Here is a 15,266-nt window from a genome sequence, read left to right on the forward strand (position 1 = left end):
CAAAGAATGAATCCGGAAATTAATTTACAAAACACCTCGCCTCCATGCTCATCACCCACCCGTCGCCTACTTTCTAATTCATTATTTTCTCGATTAAAACGACTTCTTTTCATTACAGAATGTCTCGTTTTGTCGCAGCACGCAACAGGTCGGAGCAAGGTTCGCATTCCTTCCCGATTCCATGCCGCCTATGCAACATCCACCATGGTATACGGCTATGCCCGCAATATCGTGCTAAGTCACCAGAGGAGAGGTTGAGGATGGTACTCATCCACAAGTACTGCCCCAACTGTTTGTCGCCATTCCATCGCATGGAAACGTGCTCGAGCACGGCACGTTGTCATTATTGTGGTGAGAAACACCACACCACCCTACATATCGAGGCCGTGGCAAACGATCGACCGACGACAACGCTGCAGTCTCGCTGCCGCAACGTAGACGACGATTCTGACGACACTTTGTCAATTCACGTCACTGAGGAGACAAAATCGTGGGCTCAACATGTTGAGGAAGAGGAGTTGGAGCAAAGTGAGGCAATTGGCGTTCTTCCAATAGAAGGCAGTGGCGCGGCATTAAATACTTTCCGCCCGCTGCTCCAACACGAAAGGCGGTCGCGTGACTTGACATCAAATACTTGCCAATCGCCGATACCACGAAGCCTTACAGGTAGAGACTGTCGTACACCAGTCCATCACCGTTTGGGTAGCTCAGTAGCTCCGCAGAAAAATTGGCGACAGGGCGGCTCGGCACCAAATACTTTCCGACCGTCCAAACGTCGCAGTCATCACAGAGCCCCTAACACCAGCCATCCGTATGCGCGAAAAGAAGCTCCGCCCAGTAACGAAAGCAAGTCGCTCACCCTCCAACGCGCCAGACCGAAAGGATTTCGAGCAGGGAGATTAGCCTCTGCGCCAATTTTGACGACCCTCGAGCCGGTAGCACCTACAGCAATCGTAAAGATTGAATCCGGCGGTCGACTCCATCTAGTGCGAGCACTAATAGACCCGGGTACGTCAAATACCATCATAGATGGTGGGCTAGCACGGGAAATACAGCTAGAGCATGCAAGTAAGCAACATATCAAAACCCGGTGCCTAATATTGCGAGGTAAGCACGGCGTGACTGAGCGTATATGCACGTTGGCTACGGTAGTAGAGGGTTACACCCGTCTCAGTCCAAGGACTCACCCCGATCCGAAACTTTCTACGCCATTCCAATTTATGCGGTTAGCGGATCCGCAATTTTACTATTCATCGCCAACCCGCCTCGTCTTAGGCGCTGACGTTTACGCAAGGATCATGGTAAGCGGTACCCTTACATCATCGGTCGGAGGCCTGCTTCTGCAACCGACCATATTCGGTTTGGTCATTTCCGGTTCCACGGCAGGCTAGCAGCAACCATATCTTTCAGTTTTTCCTTTTTTTACGAATTGTCATTTTAAATTTATTTAAATTTCAAATCCTCAAAAATGTACAAATTTTCATTCAATTAGTTTCGTAAGTCATGTTTGCTGTTTTCAAATTTTCAATTTTCAAATTGTTAAATTTTAATTTACATATTTTAGGCAATTTAATTATTAGTACATTAAGATAATGAAATCTTTTATAGTACAACGAACATATGTCATAACCATTGTGGTTTATATAATATTAATTAACTTACATATATATAGTTCTATATCTTAAGCTGTGTTTCAAAATATAGAAAATAGATGAGAGTGAAGTAGAAACAGAAAGGTTAAGGAGTATAGAGAAATATGTAGATAAATGCTCTTAAATATTTCTTATAGTATATTTAAATTTTATCAATTTAATGTTCATTTCATAATTTCAAGTCAAACGTTGAATCGGCTGGTGTTGGCATTTCGAATATTGCCCATGGCAAGGGGCCGGCATGTTTAGGCCAGTGGCCTAATTAAATTCCTACCGGGTAGCCGCCCTCGACTTAAATATTTTTTTTCGTTTGTCAGCAAGCAACGGCTAACTTCCAATCGTCCTCTTGATCCAGCATTTTCTTTCGTTAAGTGAGAAAATTGGGGTTCGGTGGCGATTTGGAAGTTGCCGTCGGCGCTGATTTAGTTTGCCTGCCAACAAGTCACCAGCTCTTCCTGCGTTTGTCGACATTTTAAATCGTTTGGATATTCAAAATACACAAAAAGTAAGTTCCTAAATTCCTTTCATTCTGATAATATACATATATCAAAGAAATAAAGACTGATTTTTAATTATTATACATATTCCTATGCATAAATACTAATTATCTTGTTTTTATTTCTTTTCGCAAAACACAATTGGTTTCATTCCCGCTATTTGTGTGGAGGGTGTATCAACGGGCAAGCGGCAAATTTTTGAGATGCAACGTTTGTAACTTCCATTTTTTGTGCGGACGGTAACAACACGCACTATGCCGTCGGTTTCCGGATGGGTGCCGACAATTCTTCCAAGTATGCATTGATTGGGTGGTAAACGATCATCTTTAATGATCACGAGATCATTCACTTTCATGTTTGGTTGTTGGTTGCGCCACTTTGGCCGGGATTGTAGATGACTAAGCCAATCTGAGGACCACGGCTTCCAAAGCTGCTGAATTTGTTCCTGTAATTTAATATATTGACGAGTAGGTTATATTTCTAAATTGGCTGGTTTGGGTGGAGCAAGTAACGAGTCACCGGTCAAAAAATGACCTCAACGCGAGCAAGTCGTCACTATCTGATATTAGCTCACACAGCAGTCGAGAAGTCAAGCACGACTTAATCCTCGCCAGCACTGTTGATTGCTCTTCAAGCGTGAGTGGAGAACCATTCCAAATACGTTTAAGATGTTGTTTTAGGGATTTTACATTCGCCTCCAACAATCCGCCAAAGTTTGGCGAGTGTGGTGGATTAAAATGCCATTGTATGCCATTGTCAGCCAAAAACGGTACGATATCACTTTGCAGGGATTCGCGAAATTTTAGTGCTTGTATTTTGAGTACCCGTTCGGCACCCATGAAATTTGTTTCACAGTCACTATACATATCGTGACAAAGACCACGGCGATCAATAAATCGTTGCAGAGCGCACAGAAAATCATAAGTTAACATACCTGAAACGAGGTGGACAGCCTTAGTTGTTAACCCGGTAGTTCCCATAACTTTTTTTGTCTTGTATTTAGTTGGAAAGAAGCTGTCTTATAGATTTTGACCTCCTGAATGGTGTCCATTTTTTAATTCACTGTTACGCTTTTCCGGAAAATCCGGAAAACTTGCGTTACCATATAGTAATCCGGGGTTGTCTAGGGTACAGGTTTTTGACGAACGAAAACACTACTTTGGACATTTTTTTTTTAAATTTTATTTCACAAGTAATAGACGTTTTTAAACATTTTTATTAAATCGTAAATAAGGAAAGAATAAGTTTATAAAAATATAATAGAAAGACATTTTCTGAACTAAAATATAGGTAGTTGAAATCATGGTTTGGTATGGTAACTTGCAAAACACTTCACACAAAGTCCTACGATGCGTTTCATACATGCTGTTTGTCCCTTAGCTTTGCATTTCTCACCGGAACAACGGCTACGATTCGATGGTACTACAATATGTACGCTCTGATCAAAACGGGACATACGTTATCAGGGATTCCAGTACAATCATCTTCAGATCCTGTTCCATATATGTTTCCACCTACAGGAGGCTCGATATAAGGAGTGGTTGGTATATCTTGAATTTAATCAAGTATTTGTTGCGACGATAAACCTCTGAAAGTCGTAGTATTTAAAAGATTCTGCAGATTGTATCAGTTTAATTTACAAAAAGGCACAGAAAAGCCCTTGATACGCGTAGAAAACTGTACCCTAGCATAGAAAATCCCATGAAATACGAAGAAATAACCTGTACCCTAGCCGACCCACTGTTACCATATGGTAACGCCTTAAATAAAATGTACAAAATAACTAGAAATTAAATAATTCCAGCAAAAAATTAACTTAAATATAATAACTTATTTCATTAGTTACTGACTTTTATAGTTTTTATTTAAATGTTCTTAAAAATTATTACTATAATCGCGTACTTACAGTCGTGCCATATTGAAAAACGGGAATTTTCAACTTTTCTTTTTCTCACTTAAATTTGACGTACGATAGCTTCACTATTTGAACCCAGACTGACCAAAGCTTTGTTTTTCGGAAAGCTATCCATCATACAATGCACATTATCATTCGTCTTTTGGAGATTAAGGAACTAAGTATTCTGTTTACTTAAATAAAGTGAATAGTATTTTTAAATATAGTTCACAGTTTAATATTTAGTCGGATACACTCGAAGCCAATTCTAATATGTATCTAGAAAACTCGCAACTATTTGCGGTGTTTAAATCTACAAAGTCAAGACGGGACTTCGTTGAGGCTAATATGAGAGAATTAGCGAGTGAAACAAGCATTAAAGAAAAGGAAGGCCTAGAAGAAAAAATTGGTTTACAATACATTATGATAGAAAGAAAATGGAAGGACGTCTATCGTAACAATTCAAAATTTCTAAGTAAGCATGAAAAGTGGCTAGCTGACAAAACTTCTTTGGACGAAGAAACGCCTAGCACGTCAACCAATCCAACTAGAGGGAGACCAACAAAACCCATAGAAGAGTGTTTGATACCACAAAAGCTATGGCCACGACTGTTCTTTCAGAAGCACTGGCTATTACGTGAAGTCTCATATAACAGAAGCAGTTGCGGTAGCAAGTCCAGTGCGACTGATGAGGATCAAAAAGAGCATTCCCACACCACCAAAAGCGGTACCTAGGAAATACACTCCCGAGGAAGCTGTGGCGCTGTTTATAGATCTCGGTTTAACGAAGAAAAAATATATTATATTGCGTAAGTCATTATTGGAACGTAATGCCGGTATTTTACCTGGATACAAAAAAATTACTCAAGCCAAGAAAGAAGCAGTTCCTCTAAGTCCCAAAATAACCGAAGTGTCAGCTGAAATTGAGCTACAAAACCTAATGGATCATACGTCTATACGACTCCTTCAAAGTTTTACTGAAGAAAAGTTGAAATCACTCCCAAAGGAGCTAGCATTGATAACTAAGTGGGGCTGTGATGGATCATCAGGACAAAGCACATATAAACAAAGAATAAATGAATGAATAATGAAACAATTACAGCTAGTAATATGTTTATGGCTTCTATTGTTCCATTACGACTAAAAGATGAAGCTTCAGAATATTGGAAAAACCACGTCCGTCATCAACTATATTGTGCGCCCGATATTATTTAAATACGAGAAGGAGTCTTCGGAACTCATAAAAGCTACAGTGAGTGATATAAAAAATCAAATTGCCAAATTAGAACCAAAAATAATTGAAATTGAAGAGGGGAATGTCATTACAATAAAGCAGGATTTTCTTCTTACAATGGTCGATGGAAAAATTTTGAACTTAATAACAAATACGACATCTACAATGAAATATCCAATTTGTAAGAAGAGCCAAAAGGACTTTGAAAATCTTGATGATTCAATAACTGACGAACTAAATTATGAGTATGGAATATCTCCTTTGCATGCTAGGATAAGATGTATGGAATTTGTTTTGAAGCTGGCTTATACACTACCACAACAAGGAGAAGTTTTCAACGACAATACAACATGTAAGGAGAAACAAAACAGGAGAAAACAAATAATTCAGGATGCGTTCTATAAAGAAATTGGCCTTAGAGTTGACTGTCCAAAGTATGGATACGGAAATACAAATGATGGTAACTCCTCAAGAAGATTTTTTTAAAACGATGAAGTAACTGCTCGCATAACAGGAGTTGATAGAGTTATTGTGAAAAGATTGGGAGTAATTTTAAATATTTTAAACTTCCATGAACCAGTTAATGGACCCAAATTTGGAGAATATGCATCTAAAACTACGGAGTTGCTGCATCAAAAGTATCCTGAGAAGAAACTTACACCAACGGTACATACAATTTTAGCACATGGAAAAATTTAATAGAGTACCAATGCTTCTCACTTCTTATCACAACAATGAAAAAGAGATTTACTAATCAATTTTGTTACTTTATTGAAAAATAAGATATCTATGTACAAGTTAATTTTTTATTTCAAATAAAAGAATTAATTAATTTAGTAATTTATAAATATATACTTTTCGTTATTGCATTTCTCTAAAGTTTAACAAATTTATTTTAAAGCTTAGGCATTTCGCCTTCAAACGAGTATTAAATTTTGGTAAAGCGGTTACTAAGGTCAAACCTTTTAGCATAAATGGACAGTGCCACTACCCTTTTCCAAAATTCGTTAGCTGTTTAATCTTTAGCTTAAATAAAATTTCATTGAACCACTTTCAATAACTTTTAGTTATTAATAAAATACATATTTGGCCTGTAAATAAAAAAAAAAAAAAACATGTAAAATTTTACGATGGATTTGAAGCACCTTGTTATTGTGGCACTAAAACAGACATTTGAGTTTTATAAGAGCATTGCCATTTAAAAGAAACAATACGTCTATCGATTTTGGAAGTTATTGATTACGTGACTACTTAGATACAACTTTTTATCATAATTGGGCACTGCCACGCTATCTTATCAAAATGATTAGTTTATCTTATTTAGTGCTTAAATACGTCATTATAAGACAAATCTCATTTTATTTTTTTTATTGTTTACTAAAAACATTTTGTTTTTGCATTTTTCTAAAAATTTTCGATTTTGACGAATTTTTTTGAAGCACCCTGTGTCTGTGACATTCTGAGCTTTCACACAATAAAACTTCAAATAATTAGCTTTCATTTGCATTTTGCAAATTTTTAAAATATCTTCATTGGTTAAAAAGTTATGATTTTTGCAAAGAAAAAATTCAAAAGGCGCCACTGTGCGTCGTGACAAGTGACCTTAACTACTGCAGTGGGTAAAAGTACATTTGTTTTAGAAGTGAACTTGATTGCGTTGGACAGTAGTGGACTGATTTCGTAGCTAATATTATTGGTACTAATAGAACGCCTATGTGATGGCGTGGTAGACGACGTTGCTGCAGTATGTGAAAAAGATGATGGATTGTTTATCGTTTCAGGAGAATGCAATAATGTGTGGTGTCGTTTGCCACATTGTTGGCAGTTCCGATTGCTTGGACATGTGGAAACCAAATGTGTGGAACTAAGACAATTGACGCAAAGCCTGTTGGTGTTAACGATAGTTTTGCGTGCAAAACAATCCATGGCTAGACATTTGGGACAACGTCGAGTGATATGACTCTCTTTACACAAGATGCAACTAATGCTTTTGCAATTAATGGAGCTAGAAATGTAGTTAACCCTTGAATCACGACGAAATTTTAATTTTTGAGTTGGTTGTGAAGGTAAACTCAGCCTTTGCTGTGCCGCCGATTTTGAATCACTATTATTTGATTTAAGCTTAATGGAATCGAGCCTCCGATAGCGAACCTCAAGAAAATCGCAAAACTTTTTGAATGTTGGAATTTCTTTGGAGTACCCCCAATTCTTGTTCCCAAAATTAATGGGTTTCCCTAGGTAGTTTACTAATAAGAAAGTGTACAAAGACTTGATCGCAGGCATCGAAATCGATCTTTAAATTGCGTAGTGTACTAAAACACGATCGGGACGTGTCGAATAAATGCTTTAACTTAGTCGAATCTTCCTTGGCCACGATCGGTTGGAAGTAAAACAATTGCATTCAATGTGTAAACAAAACTCGTTGTAACGACCTAGCAGAGTTTCCCATGTAAGGTTGTAGTTATCATTTGCCAACGGCAGCTTCATAATGTCGTCATCGAAACCAATAGGCCAAGCAAGTCGGATATAATTGAACTTTTCTATACCAGCGATTTGAATGTTATTATGAATTAATCGGAGGTATGCATCGTGAAATGCAGGCCAGTCCTTGTAGGAACCACTAAAGCTTGGGACTGTTAACCTTGGTAATCGCACAGCCGGTGCAATTGTCTCGTTGCTTGCAATCTGTTGGTTATTCGATTTGGTTTGTTCCACAGTAGGTATCAATGTAGTGGGGTAATTGGTTTTGAATGCTTCAACTATGTCATTTCGAGCCAATACATAGAGCTCCTCAAAATTAGTGGCGAACTCCTTGGCATGATAATCATGCTCAGTATCGAGGTCTGATCGAAGCAGTTCTACGTGGTTTTTCTCAAATTTGTGGTAGCACTCAGTCAAGGTTGCGATTCTAATTTCAAAGTATGTAATGGTTTTTCTCGATTCAGGACCCTTTTTAAAGTTTTTGAGGGTACTTTCGACTTGGCGTTGCAGGTCCAGCTGCATAGTATAAACTTTTCCGGTGACATTTCGTTCCCCATTTTTTGAAAAAAAAAAAAAAAAAAACAGAACCCATCAAGCACTCAAGCAACAATAAGCACACACTTACCTCGCAGCGGTCCATTGAAAGTCAACGAGTTCAGCACATAAAAGGCGCTGATTTGTTCTCGATGTGTCGCTATTGTTGTTTCAAGGTAAAACACCCAACCTTGTTGTTATGGAATGGATTATGGATTCACTGCCCTTCACGAATGCCAATGTCAAATGTATGATGATATGAAAATGTTTGTGCGCTAATTCGCAAAGATAAAAAACAACAAGTTTAAAGTCCAATGGTTGGTTATTAAATTTAATAATTTGGTACAGAGCAAACTCATTTATTTGCCTATTGTAGAATGACGACTGACTTTTATTGTTTTCCAATCATCTCCGCTAGCTGTGCAAATGAGCTTATGCTTATCCAAAGAGTTTTTGCATAAGGACATACATATAGTATGTTATTAAGAGAGGTGCATTTATCTGCGATGAGAACTCTATCCCCAGCTCCGTTTTACGAGTTGTTGCTGCATGGCGCTCAATCCTATTTTGGTTAATTTGGCAAGTTAGGGTACGCTAACACAAAGCCCCTCCAGAAGAACGAAAAGTGCAAGCTCTACTTACTTTGGATGATGAACCTGATATACTTGATCGCTTCTCATGATGGCCGAGAGCCCTCCAGGTGATAACTTACATGTTTCGTTTTATACATAGAATCAAACCCATACAGTCCACTCAATCAATAAGTTATGAATCCCTAGTTATCTCCCAAACCAAAATTCACTGGATCAAAGCACGTCTGATTAGGCTCACTCAGGAAAGATATTACCATAATAAATATGCCAAACTCTCGAACCAACTAACAATTTCCAACAAAAGTAAACTTTTGCCTTTGTGTCATTCTCTAGATGAAAATGGCCTTCATCGAGTAAATGGTCGATTAGCCAACTCCAATCTCCCACATAATGAAAAACACCCAATCACTTCACCTTTGAAGAATTAGCTACATTGCTCGCGCATATCGAAGCGGTACTCAATTGTCGTCCGCTATCGCCTATGTCGGACAATCCCGACGAATTACTAGCCTGGACACCAGAACATTTTGTGCGCAGGGCGCCATTGCTGGCTCCCCCAGAACCTCGAATAGATAATCTTTCACTTCAGAATCGATGGGAAAAGCTAAAGATTCTTCACCAACAATTCAGCCAGAGATGGACTGACGAATATCTTAAGGAGTTACATCGGCGTTATAAAAGGAAACACCCTCAGAATGATATCTCCGTAGGTGATTTTTTGTGGTCGTAAAAAATGACTTACTTCCCCCTCAAGAATGCCGCTTAGGCCGATTTGAAAAGGTCTACCTTGGAGCGGATAATCACGTTAGAGTTGCGGATGTTCGAACACAGCATGATTGTTTCACTAGACCAATCGTAAAACTATGTCCCCTAACAATTTATTCCGATGCGCCAAATCCCTCGACTCCCTAATTTCACTTACACTAACTTCACGATCTCACACAAACACATATATTTCAACTTATCGCTTTATTGAATTTTGATTAAAATCATCTTTGTTTACAGACGATCCCCACAACTTCCGTCACCGATTCGGTCGCCACGAAACCCACGAATTCACACATGTCAGCTGTGGCAGCGATATCACGCCTTGCGTTATTGTCCCAAATTTCGGGATATGTCTACCAATGAGCGTATCCTATGTGTACTACAACATAAGTATTGCCCAAATTGTTTGGCGCGCAACCACGACAACGTACGCCAGTGTTCGTCGCCGGAGACGTGCAAAATTTATCATAAGCCACACCATTCGCGAAGATCCGGCTCCGACCCAGCTACCACGCAGAGCACGGCCAACATCGGTAGACGCGCGAACCCAATTAAACCGGGTGATTAGAGATTTTGAGCGATTAAGGGACAGCCTTGCACCGGTGCAAAGAGGGCGCGATGTTTAAGTGAGTTTCTCCACTTAAACCACTCTTCTATGACTCACGCTCATGTGAAGAGTCTATGAAGATTGCGGTCTCACGTTCCCGCAGTTTTCCCCACATAAATTACACATATGTGCAGAATGCATCCCTGCATGTACTCGTAACTATTTGACAACTCATTGGAACGGGCTTCCAATATCCAAAATGCTAAATAAGCGCTTCTTCTCGTTTTTTCATCAATCAACCACCAAACGGAGCACCTCCCGTAGCCGCACGGAATCCGGATCAACTACAATCAACTAAATATATATAAGTATCAAATACAATCCTCATTAAATTTCTTTACGTTGTAAATATGAATTTTGTCGAATCAATACATTATTAATAATTGAATAATTAAAATATCTGTGTTAGTCTAAGGCCAACAGTGGAAATAAATCGAATATCATTGAACTCAACATATAAACCAACTCGTGATTTAACAGAGCCATTTCCCTAAGTCAGTAAACAAAGAAGTGATATCACTTTTAAGTTATTTATATCTACTTAGACCGCCGTTGTGTGATGGTAGCGTACTCCGCCTACCATACCAGAGGTCCTGGGTTCACGCTCCGGACAAAGTAACATCAAAATTTTAGAAATAAGTTTTTTCAATTAGAAGAAAATTTTTCTAAGCGGGGTCGCAGTCGGCAGTGTCCGAGAAAACACAGTTTCTAACGTTAGAGAAATATTGTAATTTTATATTAGAATTCTAATGTAGTTCTCTAATGCATTTCGAATCGAAAACTAGGTTGGAATTCGACTGCGAAACGATTAGAATAACACTAGAAATGCGATGTTATGATTATTGTCACAGGTATCGATTATTTGCACGACATGATCACTCATCCTTAGTGTTATACCAACAAAATAAAAATAGTGAAAAGTTGTGTTGAGATATTTTATAAGCTGCGTAATAATTTTTTTGTTTATAATAAAAATAGTAAGTGAAAATGTAAAGTTTTTATTTTGCCGGCTCTAGGTCAAAAGTAATAAAACGATTTGATTTTTTATTTTCCCAATATATTTCGATCACCTTCGGAGATCTTCATCAGGGGGCTACAACAATAATAAACAATTCAGCTTAGTTTGTAATAACTAACAATAATAACTAAATAAACCATCCTATGTATATAATCACATTCATATTAATATACATACATACATTTATATTTTTATTTTGCTAATCTGCGTCCGTTCGGTTCGCCATGTAGCTTTGAACTAATTTTCCACGATTCTGGCAGGGTCTGTAGATATGTGAGGAGCCGTCGGTATCTATTTTATAGTTAAGTATCTTGTTTATTGGTGTGTTTGTTATGTGGAGCATTTCTAAAGTGAAGCGTTTTTTGTAATTTTGCTCTGTTTGAAGTATGCTCACTGCTTCGAAATCTGGTTGATTGCCGCTCTCTGCACAGTGGGCCGCAAGTGCAGTTTTTTGCGTGTTACTAGGTGATCTGCATTTTATATCAGATCGGTGGCCTGATATCCTCGTTTTCAATTTATTCTTAGTTGTACCTACATAATCTTTGTTACATTTATCGTTTTCATTTCCAGCGCATGTAATTTTGTATACAATGTTGTTTTTGTCTAATAATGCTACTTTACTTTTCATGTTGTTGTAGAAAATATTCGTCGTATAGGCTGGTTTATGTGCAATTTTGATGTTTTCCTTGTCATATATGTCGGAACCTTTTAATCTGTCGGAGAAGCCTGGTATATATAACATCGATCTGTACTTTGTAGTTGTTTTTTCTCCGTTTTTGGGTATTTTTATTTCACTGTAAGCTTTTATCATCCTCCGTATAATTCCATGAGGGAAGTCATTCATTTTTAGTATATTTGCTATTTTTCTTTTGTTTTCAGGGTGGAACACTGCATCACTCGTGTCCAACACCTTCCCAATAAAGTTTTTGGCTGTATTTATAATCATGCTTCTCGGATGTTTGGATTTGTAGTTCATTATCCGGCCTGATGATGTGGGCTTTTGGTACCAATCTACTTTTATTTGGTTACCTCTCTTACATACGAGACAATTCAAGAAGGGTAATCTGTTTTCAGTCTCTAGCTCCATGGAAATTGTATATCTTTATGATATGTGTTTAGGGTTTTCATTCTTTCTCTAGTTCGTCCTCCCTTACTATTGCAAACACATCATCTACGTACTTACTAAGTAGTCCCGTGTTTGTCACTTTCTTCAATATTTCTTCCATGATGACGTCGGCTACTATCGGTGATGCCGGAGATCCCATTGGAAGCCCCCTTAAATAATTTCTTCATACTTAAAATATCTATTCTCTGTGACACAAAAGGTCAATATTTCCATAAAGAGCTTTTTTGGTATATCTATGTATTGTTTTATGTCATCCCACTTTGTCATTATAGTCCCTATAGCTTAATCCGTTGGTACACTTGGAAACAATGACACTACATCAAACGACACAAGACGTTCATCATCACATATACAGGAGTTGTTTATCTTATTTTTGAACTCTATTGCACTTTTAACATTAAATTTTGATTCGGAAGTCAGATTTTTTAAAACGTTAGTCAAGTATTTACACAAATTATAGGACGGAGAATTAATCATTGAACAAATTGGTCTTAAAGGTATATTATCTTTGTTTACTTTTGGCGCACCATATATTCGTGGTGGTAAAGCGGTATGGTTTGTCATTTGTGATCTTTCTCTTTTTGTAATGATACGTAGTTTCTCTAATTTATCCAAAGAGGATAAATAAAATAGGAGCCGTCACTCGTTATTTTTTTTGGCATTTACTCGATGTAAACTGTGAGGTAGTCGCTACTTTTTTTTTGGGCGAGATGTTTATAAATGTCTTCTATACATTTTCATGGGGTATTTGTGTTTATTTTTCCGACTTTATTTAATTAATTATTTAATTCCTTTTCCAAAAAACACGTTTGCATAAAGTGATAACACCGCATGGATAAATGGAAGGCAATTCAAAAATGTCCCTCATAAAACAAAAGTAGCGACTACCTCACAGTTTACATCGAGTAAATGCCAAAAAAATAACGAGTGACGGCTCTTATTATATTTATCCTCTTTGATTTATCTACTTATTGATTGTTTTTTGTTTGTAAGCGCAACGTTGGGTCTTGTCGTAATATTCAAACTATCGTTCCCTACAAGAAACGCTGATAGTTTTACTAATACACTCACACTTGTAATTGACAATGCTGATCCTGCGATGACGTAAACATTGATACTCAAATTTATGTATGTTCCTTTGTTCGCTCACGCATGTCCGCATGTTCCCAACGACAGCCTATAATCATGAAAAAGGACTCAAATTGGGAAAGCTTCGGACACCTAGTACAGAACAAAAGAACATACAGCAGATACCATTATGCATGTGAGACAGATACATAATTCTCAACGGAATTTTATGTATGCGAGAACAGTTTATCTGATTTAATCATGTTGTCACTACTGACTGTCATATGACAATCAAATGATTATCACGGTTGTTTTGTTATTTTTTAAATTCCGCCATTTTCAACCGACGAAAACCATATAAAAAATAAGTTTAAAAAATGAAAAAGAGAGCATTTCAAAGCTTCATGCTAAAAGAAAAAAAAAACGAAAATAATATTAAAAAATACCAAAAGCTGTCGGAATGTATGGGGCGCACTCAAAAAATTGATACGCGAAAAATAATAGTGGTTAGTGGTGATTGATTTTTAAATGTGTTGTCGCATGAGGAAAGCACTCTTCTGTTGTTTTGTTATTTTCTGAATTTAAATTGAACATTCTGAACTCGAATTCTTATAAAACTATTTATTTTAAACAAATTAGAAACACGTATGCTTTTATCACGTACAAAATTAAAAACGTAATGAAATAAAGTAAATAAAAAGCAAAAAGCATTGTTTCATTTTTGGCGGAATATAAAAATGGTCATTTATGATAGTATAACAGTCAAACCTGATATCTACAGTAAACTATCATTTATGACACTTTTTGATAGTTAGAGTGTCAGCACTGATCCAGGAAAAGGAATGAGAGTGAGCAGTACGGCTATATACTTAATCAGTAGGCCATGTTGGTGTATAAGAACGAGACAAAAACTCACAGGTGCACAGTTGTTTACATCACATTTGCGCAAGTCCCCTTAAGTTTGTGATAGAAAGTTTGTATGAGGCGCTGATCGTTAGGTTGACATTGCTGACAATCAGATGATAGTCATATGATAGTCAGTATTCTTTCAGGGTTGCTGCTAAAAGAAACAGTAACAAAACATAAAACGAACACAGCTGATATTGCCTTTAACGATACAGTGGGGCAAACCCGAAAATTTCTAAACCAAAACAAAAATATAGTTATTTTAAATACAGATAAGGGTAACGTGACTTGCAATAGAAAAAAGTGACTACATGGCAAAGATGAATAATATATTATCCGATCTGTCAACATATAGAATATTACGACAAGACCCAACGTTGCGTTTACAAACAAAAAACAATCAATTACTAAATAAATTAGAGAAACTAGGTATCATAACAAAAAGAGAAAGATCACAAATGACAACCCATACCGCTTTACCACCACGAATATATGGTGCGCCAAAAGTACACAAAGATAATATACTTTTAAGACCAATTTGTTCAATGATTAATTCTCTGTCCTATAATTTGTGTAAATACTTGACCAACGTTTTAAAAAATCTGACTTCCGAATCAAAATTTAATATAAAAAGTGCAATAGAGTTCAAAAATAAGATAAACAACTCCTGTATATGTGATGATGAACGTCTTGTGTCGTTTGATGTAGTGTCATTGTTTCCAAGTGTACCAACGGATTTAGCTATAGAGACTATAATGACAAAGTGGGATGACATAAAACAATACACATATATACCAAAAAATCTCTTTATGGAAATATTTACCTTTTGTATCACAGAGAATAGATATTTTAAGTACGGAAAAATTATTTATAAAAAAATTTTTAAGA

General features: G+C 37.1%; 1 long non-coding RNA gene across 1 annotated transcript; it reads left to right on the plus strand.

Moving 5' to 3' along the window:
* The first annotated feature begins 8,513 nt into the window (after positions 1 to 8,513).
* On the plus strand, positions 8,514 to 10,721 carry LOC137242419 (uncharacterized). The gene is made up of 2 exons (XR_010950233.1): positions 8,514 to 8,992; positions 9,891 to 10,721. It is a non-coding gene; the product is annotated as an uncharacterized lncRNA (long non-coding RNA).
* The last annotated feature ends 4,545 nt before the right edge of the window (positions 10,722 to 15,266 follow it).

This window comes from Eurosta solidaginis, chromosome 2, assembly GCF_040869045.1.
Source record: "Eurosta solidaginis isolate ZX-2024a chromosome 2, ASM4086904v1, whole genome shotgun sequence".
In the NCBI taxonomy this organism is placed as follows: domain Eukaryota; kingdom Metazoa; phylum Arthropoda; class Insecta; order Diptera; family Tephritidae; genus Eurosta; species Eurosta solidaginis.